The 10,000-nt window shown below is 43.4% G+C and overlaps 1 pseudogene across 1 annotated transcript in view; it reads left to right on the forward strand.

The window, feature by feature from the left end:
• Positions 1–10,000, forward strand: part of LOC311226656 (kin of IRRE-like protein 1) — a 223,499-nt pseudogene that overhangs the window by 80,461 nt on the left and 133,038 nt on the right. Inside the window, exon 2 of the transcript XR_014621046.1 lies at positions 5,468–5,617. The product of XR_014621046.1 is annotated as a kin of IRRE-like protein 1 (transcript). The remainder of the gene's footprint in view (positions 1–5,467; positions 5,618–10,000) is intronic.

Genomic DNA, 10,000 nt, shown 5'->3' on the forward strand with positions numbered 1-10,000 from the left:
ATATTCCCTCTCTCTCTCGTTGACACCTCCCTCCATCTTTCCTCAACATCTCTGTCCTGTCTTGCGATGCCATCACTGTAGAGATCAGCCTCTCGTGTGATCAGCTTGTGTTTTTAATCAATCAACCATCGTGTGATCAGCTTGTGTTTCTTAATCAATCAACCGCAAAATCATACCACAGATATGGTATAAAACCACAGATATGGTGTAAAACCACAGATATGGTGTAAAACCACAGATATGGTATAAAACCACAGATATGGTGTAAAACCACAGATATGGTATAAAACCACAGATAGGGTATAAAACACAGATATGGTGTAAAACCACAGATATGGTATAAAACCACAGATATGGTATAAAACCACAGATAGGGTATAAAACCACAGATATGGTATAAAACCACAGATATGGTATAAAACCACAGATAGGGTATAAAACCACAGATAGGGTATAAAACCACAGATAGGGTATAAAACCACAGATATGGTGTAAAACCACAGATAGGGTATAAAACCACAGATATGGTATAAAACCACAGATATGGTATAAAACCACAGATATGGTATAAAACCACAGATAGGGTATAAAACCACAGATATGGTATAAAACCACAGATAGGGTATAAAACCACAGATAGGGTATAAAACCACAGATATGGTATAAAACCACAGATAGGGTATAAAACCACAGATATGGTGTAAAACCACAGATATGGTATAAAACCACAGATATGGTATAAAACCACAGATATGGTGTAAAACCACAGATATGGTGTAAAACCACAGATAGGGTATAAAACACAGATATGGTGTAAAACCACAGATATGGTGTAAAACCACAGATAGGGTATAAAACACAGATATGGTGTAAAACCACAGATATGGTGTAAAACCACAGATAGGGTATAAACCACAGATATGGTATAAAACCACAGATAGGGTGTAAAACCACAGATATGGTGTAAAACCACAGATATGGTATAAAACCACAGATATGGTATAAAACCACAGACATGGTGTAAAACCACAGATATGGTATAAAAACTACAGATATGGTGTAAAACCACAGATATGGTATAAAAACTACAGATATGGTGTAAAACCACAGATAGGGTATAAAACCACAGATAGGGTATAAAACCACAGATATGGTGTAAAACCACAGATAGGGTATAAAACCACAGATAGGGTGTAAAACCACAGATAGGGTGTAAAACCACAGATATGGTGTAAAACCACAGATAGGGTGTAAAACCACAGATAGGGTGTAAAACCACAGATATGGTGTAAAACCACTGATATAAAACCACAGATAGGGTGTAAAACCACAGATATGGTATAAAACCACAGATAGGGTGTAAAACCACAGATAGGGTGTAAAACCACAGATAAGATAGGGTGTCCAGCGTCCAGCGTAGTGGTGACCGGAGTGCTGGACGTCCCGCGATGATGTCGGGGAGGTCGCGACCCTCTCTGCGCCGCCCCCTATCTCCCTGTCTCCAGCTGTCCCTGAGCAATGACCGGAGTGTTGAATGTCCGTGATTAAGACGGGGAGGACGCGACCCTCTTTGCGCCGCCCCTGTGCCTCAAATAGATTCGCTATCAGCTCTATCTTTAATCTTTCAAAATGTTCAGTTGCTATCGCTATCAGCTCTATCTTCAATCTTTCAAAATGTTCAGTTGCTATCGCTATCAGCTCTATCTTTAATTTTTCAAAATGTTCAGGTTGCTATTGCATGCACTCATCTGTGTTCACTACACACTTGAGTGCATGCTTACCAACTGTCCGTCTGCAACACTACTATCACCAACATCTAAGAAGGGAGATCCCCCCTTGAATGGCCCTTCTAAGGTTTTCTCCTCCACACTGCCTGTGGAGCATTTTTCCCTATTGTAGGTTTTAGTGAGTTTTTCCTTACCTCGCGTGGGGTATGTCTGGGAGTGCTTGCATTCTTTCATTTATTGCATTTAGTTTAAATTTGTTGGACCTTATGGTGTTCTTGTTCTGTTCTTGACTTATTGTTCTGCGAAATGAGTCATACAGAGGAATGGAGAGAGAGAGAGAGAGAGAGAGAGAGAGAAGGAGAGAGAGAGAGAAGGAGAGAGAGATGAAAAGGGGCGTGAGACACTATGGGTGAAGCTGTTTGAGTCAGCTTTAACCACCTCTCTCTCCCCCTCACTCTCTCTCCTCTCCCCCCCTCTCGCTCTCTCTCTCCTCCCCCTCGCTCTCTCTCTCAGATAGGGTATAAAACACAGATATGGTGTAAAACCACAGATATGGTGTAAACCACAGATAGGGTATAAAACACAGATATGGTGTAAAACCACAGATATGGTGTAAAACCACAGATAGGGTATAAAACACAGATATGGTGTAAAACCACAGATATGGTGTAAAACCACAGATAGGGTATAAACCACAGATATGGTATAAAACCACAGATGGGTGTAAAACCACAGATATGGCTGTAAAACCACAGATATGGTATAAACCACAGATATGGTCTAAAACCACAGACATGGTGTAAAACCACAGATATGGTATAAAAACTACAGATATGTGTAAAACCACAGATATGGTATAAAAACTACAGATATGGTGTAAAACCACAGATAGGGTATAAAACCACAGATAGGGTATAAAACCACAGATATGGTGTAAAACCACAGATAGGGTATAAAACCACAGATAGGGTGTAAAACCACAGATATGGTGTAAAACCACAGATAGGGTGTAAAACCACAGATAGGGTGTAAAACCACAGATATGGTGTAAACCACTGATATAAAACCACAGATAGGGTGTAAAACCACAGATATGGTATAAAACCACAGATAGGGTGTAAAACCACAGATAGGGTGTAAACCACAGATAGGGTGTCCAGCGTCAGCGTAGTGGTGACCGGAGTGCTGGACGTCCCGCGATGATGTCGGGGAGGTCGCGACCCTCTCTGCGCCGCCCCTATCTCCCTGTCTCCAGCTGTCCCTGAGCAATGACCGGAGTGTTGAATGTCCCGTGATTAAGACGGGGAGGACGCGACCCTCTTTGCGCCGCCCCTGTGCCTCAAATAGATTCGCTATCAGCTCTATCTTTAATCTTTCAAAATTTTCAGTTGCTATCGCTATCAGCTCTATCTTCAATCTTCAAAATGTTCAGTTGCTATCGCTATCAGCTCTATCTTAATTTTTCAAAATGTTCAGTTGCTATTGCATGCACTCATCTGTGTTTCACTACACACTTGAGTGCATGCTTACCAACTGTCCGTCTGCAACACTACTATCACCAACATCTAAGAAGGGAGATCCCCCTTGAATGGCCCTTCTAAGGTTTCTCTCCTCCACACTGCCTGTGGAGCATTTTCCCTATTGTTAGGTTTTAGTGAGTTTTTCCTTACCTTCGCGTGGGGTATGTCTGGGAGTGCTTGCATTCTTTCATTTATTTGCATTTAGTTTACATTTGTTGGACCTTATGGTGTTCTTGTTCTGTTCTTGACTTATTGTTCTGTTTTCTTCTTGACTTGTATAAATGTGTTTAAAGATGTACGGCCCATGGGGACATTAACGTGTGTTGTCGGGCCTTATAAATACATTTTATTTGATATGGTGTAAAACCACAGATAGGGTTGTAAAAACCACAGATATGGTATAAAACCACAGATATGGTATAAAACCACAGATAGGGTGTATAGTAGTGATGTTAAAAATCACAGATCGCATCGGTACACTGGCATAAACTTTCACGATGCGAGTGCATCGGTGGAATAAGTGCGCATCGGCTAGAATTCAGGTTGAACTCGCGATGCATCTGTTGTAGCATCTGTTGCATCGGTCAAAACCGATTCATTCATATAATTTCCTCTCATCGACTTCTGTCAGCAGTGCACTGTGACTGCAGACTGCACACAGCAGATACTATCTTGCTTCACTACTACAGCAAGGCGAGAGCCGCGTCACAGTTATCACAACAAACAGTGGAAGTCGAGGAGGAGGAGACATGAATAGAATTGATCAACTGGCTAACGCTAGACTACAGTGTCTAACTAACTAACGTGACTCTGCAACACCAGTTCCATTAGTGAGGAAATGGGGGGGGGGGGGGGTATATTGAAGACGCTTGACAACAGGTTCAAAGATAACTTCACATTTATGGCAATTCGTTTCTTTATATCGCTTCCTCCAGGTTCCAACTGTGTTGACAAAATGCAATCCTGGTGTGGTCAGCTACGGAGCATCAGACGCTCAAACTCAAACGCGCGCTCTCTCTCTCTCTCTCTTGCTCTCTCTCTCTCTCTCTCCCCCTCTCTCCCTTCCCCTCTCTCTCTCTCTCTCCCTCTCTCTCTCTCTCTCTCTCTCTCTCTCTCTCTCTCTTGCTCTCTCTCTCTCCCCCTCTCTCCCTTCCCCCCCCCCTCTCTCTCTCTCTCTCTCTCTCTCTCTCTCTCTCTCTCTCTCTCTCTCTCTCTCTCTCTCTCTCTCTCTCTCCTCTCTCTCTGTTCAATGATTTAAAGTGGCCAAACATTACAGTATAAATACTAACTGGATAGTTGATGATATAAACATTTAATTTCATTATCTGAAATATTATAAAATAATTAGTCTGCTATAAGCCATTATCCCTTTGTGTGTGATTATTATTGTCTCACAGTAGTGTGTATACATTGTGTGTGTGTGTGTGTTTTTAGCTAAAGTGGATAGAAAACACAGTACTATGCAAAGGTCTTCTTAGGCACCCAAGAGATTTTATATAAATAGTCTTACAGTAGATTATTTTATTTTAATAATAATATAAGCTGCATATAAGGAATACACCAAATCCTCTGTCATACCATAAAATTGTATCATTATTTTGCATCGTGTTGAATCGCATCGTATCGCCCCGAACGCATTATGTTGAATCAAATCGTATCGAATCGTATCGTATCTCAACAGGGGTGAATCGTATCGCATCGCGTCCCCCGGTGCTTCAAATGTATCGTTAATGTATCGTATCGTTGGCACCGTATCGAGAGGCGCATCGCATCGGCCTCAGTGATGGAGATGCACATCCCTAGTGTATAGGGGGTTCTACCCCCGGCCCAGGACGGGCACATCCCTAGTGTATAGGGGGTTCTACCCCCGGCCCAGGACGGGCACATCCCTAGTGTATAGGGGGTTCTACCCCCGGCCCAGGACGGCACATCCCTAGTGTATAGGGGGTTCTGCCCCCGGCCCAGGACGGGTGAACGTGCTGTAGAGAAGGTTATGTTCTGCAAACGACACCCCTTAAACCAGTCGTTCTGACATGTGGATTCCAAGACATTCTTGCCTAGTTAACTTATCTTCTTCCTCCCCTCTGTCCCCCTCTGTCCTGTCTGCCCCCCTCCTCCTCCTCTCCCCCCTCTCCTCCTCTCCTCCTCTCCTCCCTCTCCTCCTCTCCCCCTCTCCCCCCTCTCCTCCTCTCCTCCTCTCCCCGCTCTCCCCCTCTCCAGGGCGGACAGCACGGTTCTCCCAGGAGCCAGCTGACCAGTCCGTGGTGCGCGGCCAGAGGCTGCTCCTGTCCTGCGTCGTCTTCAACTACTCTGGGATCGTCCAGTGGACCAAGGATGGCCTGGCGCTCGGCATCGGAGAGGACCTGCGAGGTGCTGACTCAACTCACTCACTCAACTCACTCAACTCACTCACTCACTCACTCACTGACTCAACTCACTCACTCAACTCACTGACTCAACTCACTCAACTCACTCACTGACTCAACTCACTCAACTCACTCACTCAACTCACTGACTCAACTCACTCACTCAACTCACTCAACTCACTCAACTCACTCACTCAACTCACTCACTCAACTCACTCACTCAACTCACTGACTCAACTCACTCACTCAACTCACTCACTCAACTCACTGACTCAACTCACTCACTCAACTCACTCAACTCACTCAACTCACTCAACTCACTCACTCAACTCACTCACTCAACTCACTCAACTCACTGACTCAACTCACTCTCTCAACTCACTCAACTCACTCACTCACTCACTCACTCAACTCACTCACTCAACTCACTCACTCAACTCACTCACTCAACTCACTCAACTCACTCAACTCACTCAACTCACTCACTCAACTCACTCAACTCACTCACTCAACTCACTCAACTCACTGACTCAACTCACTCACTCAACTCACTCACTCAACTCACTCAACTCACTGACTCAACTCACTCAACTCACTGACTCAACTCACTCAACTCACTCACTGACTCAACTCACTCACTCAACTCACTCACTCAACTCACTGACTCAACTCACTGACTCAACTCACTCAGTCAACTCACTCACTCAACTCACTCACTCAACTAACTGACTCACTGACTCAACTCACTCACTCAACTCACTCACTCAACTCACTCAACTCACTCAACTCACTCACTCACTCACTCAACTCACTCAACTCACTCACTCAACTCACTCACTCAACTCCCCGACTCAACTCCCTGATTCAACTCACTCAACTCACTCACTCAACTCACTCACTCAACTCACTCACTCAACTCACTGACTCACTCACTCAACTCACTCAACTCACTCAACTCACTCACTCAACTCACTCACTCAACTCACTCAACTCACTGACTCAACTCACTCACTCAACTCACTGACTCAACTCACTGACTCAACTCACTGACTCAACTCACTCAACTCACTGACTCAACTCACTCACTCAACTCACTCACTCACTCAACTCACTCAACTCCCTCACTCACTCAACTCACTCACTCAACTCACTCACTCACTCAACTCACTCAACTCACTCACTCAACTCACTCAACTCACTCAACTCACTGACTCAACTCACTCACTCAACTCACTGACTCAACTCACTCAACTCACTCACTCACTCACTCAACTCACTCAACTCACTCAACTCACTCAACTCACTCACTCAACTCCCCGACTCAACTCCCTGATTCAACTCAACTCATTCAACTCACTCAACTCACTCACTCAACTCACTCACTCACCTCACTCAACTCACTCACTCAACTCACTCACTCAACTCACTCAACTCACTCAACTCACTCACTCAACTCACTCACTCAACTCAACTCACTCAACTCCCTGATTCAACTCACTTCACTGACTCAACTCACTCACTCAACTCACTCAACTCACTCACTCAACTCAACTCACTCAACTCCCTGATTCAACTCACTTCACTGACTCAACTCACTCACTCAACTGACTCAACTCCCTGATTCAACTCACTCACTCAACTCCCTGATTCAACTCACTTCACTGACTCAACTCACTCACTCAACTGACTCAACTCACTCACTCACTCAACTCACTCACTCACCGATTCAAACCTAAAATATATACACAATATACTACATGTTATATAGAATGCACCATTTCAATTCTAATGAAACAGAATACATTGAGCTATGCTGTAGATTTCATAGCATAGTCAACGTGACTGGTGGAGAGCGGGGTACCGTACGTCGGAAGCCACGCCATTCAACTGCATTATAACGTAATATATATTTAATATTTAATATATATTTAGCGCTAGCCAGTAATGGTGTTAGATTAGATCTGCTGTCATTTATGAGTAACGGGGCAACATTTACAAAAGATGATGGTGTCTGAGGACGTTAACCCTTTCACTGCGACAATACACAGAAGGTTAACCCTTTCACTGCCACACAACAGCAGGTTAACCCTTTCACTGCCACACAACAGCAGGTTAACCCTTTCACTGTCACACTACAGACGGTTAACCCTTTCTTTTTTTGTATTTAATTTTTTTATTATTTTTTAAACAAACACATAAACAAACATGACAACACACGATAAGATATACAAGCATTAGTTGTCAGTGCACATCCAATGAAATCACCATTTAGTTAATTGTCATATATAGGATATACCCTTAATACCTGTTATCTAAAAACCTACACACATATGCTCCAGCTCGTACCCCCCCCTCCCGGACCCCCCATTGGATAATCCATCCATTTTCCCTCGCTCCTAACCAGACATTACCATTATATGCTAGCTTTTATTTTCTCCACCACTTCTAACCACAATGTCATTTTGGATTCATTGAGACCCAAAATTCTTGCTGTAGATATTTCTTGATAGATCACATCGAGATATGTAATAATCCAGACCTTTCGGCACATTTTTTCCGGTTGGAACCATCGTGATGCTATCAGCTTTTTAGCCACTGTGATACCCGATAAAACCAATCTCTTTAGCTGTGGATGTACTGCACACTCAAAAACATCATTCAGCAGTAATACAGATGGGTGTACAGGTATATTCAGAGTTAAGAGATTTGATAGTTGCTGGGTCACTTCTTTCCAGAATATCTTAACTGGTGGGCAGTCCCAGTACATGTGCATAAATGTCCCCTCGTCCCCATTTGTACATAAGGAGCATTTGGAGTCTTGTATAAGACCCATTCTGTTCAGTCTTATAGGAGTCAAGTATGTCCTGTGAATATAGTTAAGATTGATTTGTTGATGGTCCGGGTTCCTTGATGTGAGTCGAACATTTGCCCAGGCTTGTTGCCACTCAAAATCTATTTCCAGGTCTGGTATATCCCTCCTCCAGACGGTTAACCCTTTCACTGCGACAATACACAGAAGGTTAACCCTTTCACTGCCACACAACAGCAGGTTAACACTTTCACTGCCACACTACAGAAGGTTAACCCTTTACTATCACACTACAGACGGTTAACCCTTTCACTGCCGCACTACCAAACGGTTAACCCTTTCACTGTGACAATACACAGAAGGTTAACCCTTTCACTGTCACACTACAGAAGGTTAACCCTTTACTATCACACTACAGACGGTTAACCCTTTCACTGCCGCACTACCAAACGGTTAACCCTTTCACTGTGACAATACACAGAAGGTTAACCCTTTCACTGCCACACTACAGAAGGTTAACCATTTACTATCACACTACAGACGGTTAACCCTTTCACTGCCGCGCTACCAAACGGTTAACCCTTTCACTGTGACAATACACAGAAGGTTAACCCTTTCACTGCCACACTACAGAAGGTTAACCCTTTACTATCACACTACAGACGGTTAACCCTTTCCTATCACACTACAGAAGGTTAACCCTTTACTATCACACTACAGATGGTTAACCATTTCACTGCTGCACTACCAAATGAGGTAACCGTCTGTAGTGTGATAGTAAAGGGTTAACCTTCTGTAGTGTGGCAGTGAAAGGGTTAAGAGTTTAGCTAAACCTTTACAGCAGCAGCAGAGTTATACTACAGGACAACAGACTAACAGAGTTTAGGTTAGGGCTGACCCCGACTAGTCGAATAGTCGACTAATCGATCGAAAGGAGCCACACATTTTTTTTAAATAATATTATAATACAAAATAATTAAATTTGTATCATTCTTTCCAAAAGCAAAGAGGCCTAGAAGCGTGGCTAACGCTAATGGCGTACATACCAGCGAGGCTAACTGCCTAAGAAAACACTGAAGGCACTGAAAGAGGATTTCACCCATCTAATGAACACACTATACTAGACAAATATCAAGATGTATCCATCAGTGGACCAATTGCATGCTTTTGCAGAGGACAAGAAGCCTTCAGTCGACTCCTTCAGACATTAAGCACCCCCCCCCCCCACAGCCCAAATGGAATGAAAAGAAATTATAAAAAATTATACTTTTTTTTATTTGAATCTTTTTGCATTAGTCGACTATTTCGCCAATTTCGGCAAAGTCGACTATCCAAATCCTTACTCGGGGACAGCCCTAGTTTAGCTAAACCTTTACGGCACGGGGCAGGAGAGTTATAGTGCAGGACTCCAAACTAACATTTTCACCACCTTCTCAAAACTGTCCCCAAAGCATATTTTGTTCAGCAGCTTTATGTTTGTTGACAGACTTGGTTACGAGCCAATCAGCTAATCTCAAGCCCTTGCATTAAAAAATAATAACTCTGTTGACTCGCATCGGCACAGCCTGCTCATATCAT

The sequence above is a fragment of the Notolepis coatsorum genome, assembly GCF_963971535.1.
Source record: "Notolepis coatsorum genome assembly, chromosome: 4".
In the NCBI taxonomy this organism is placed as follows: domain Eukaryota; kingdom Metazoa; phylum Chordata; class Actinopteri; order Aulopiformes; family Paralepididae; genus Notolepis; species Notolepis coatsorum.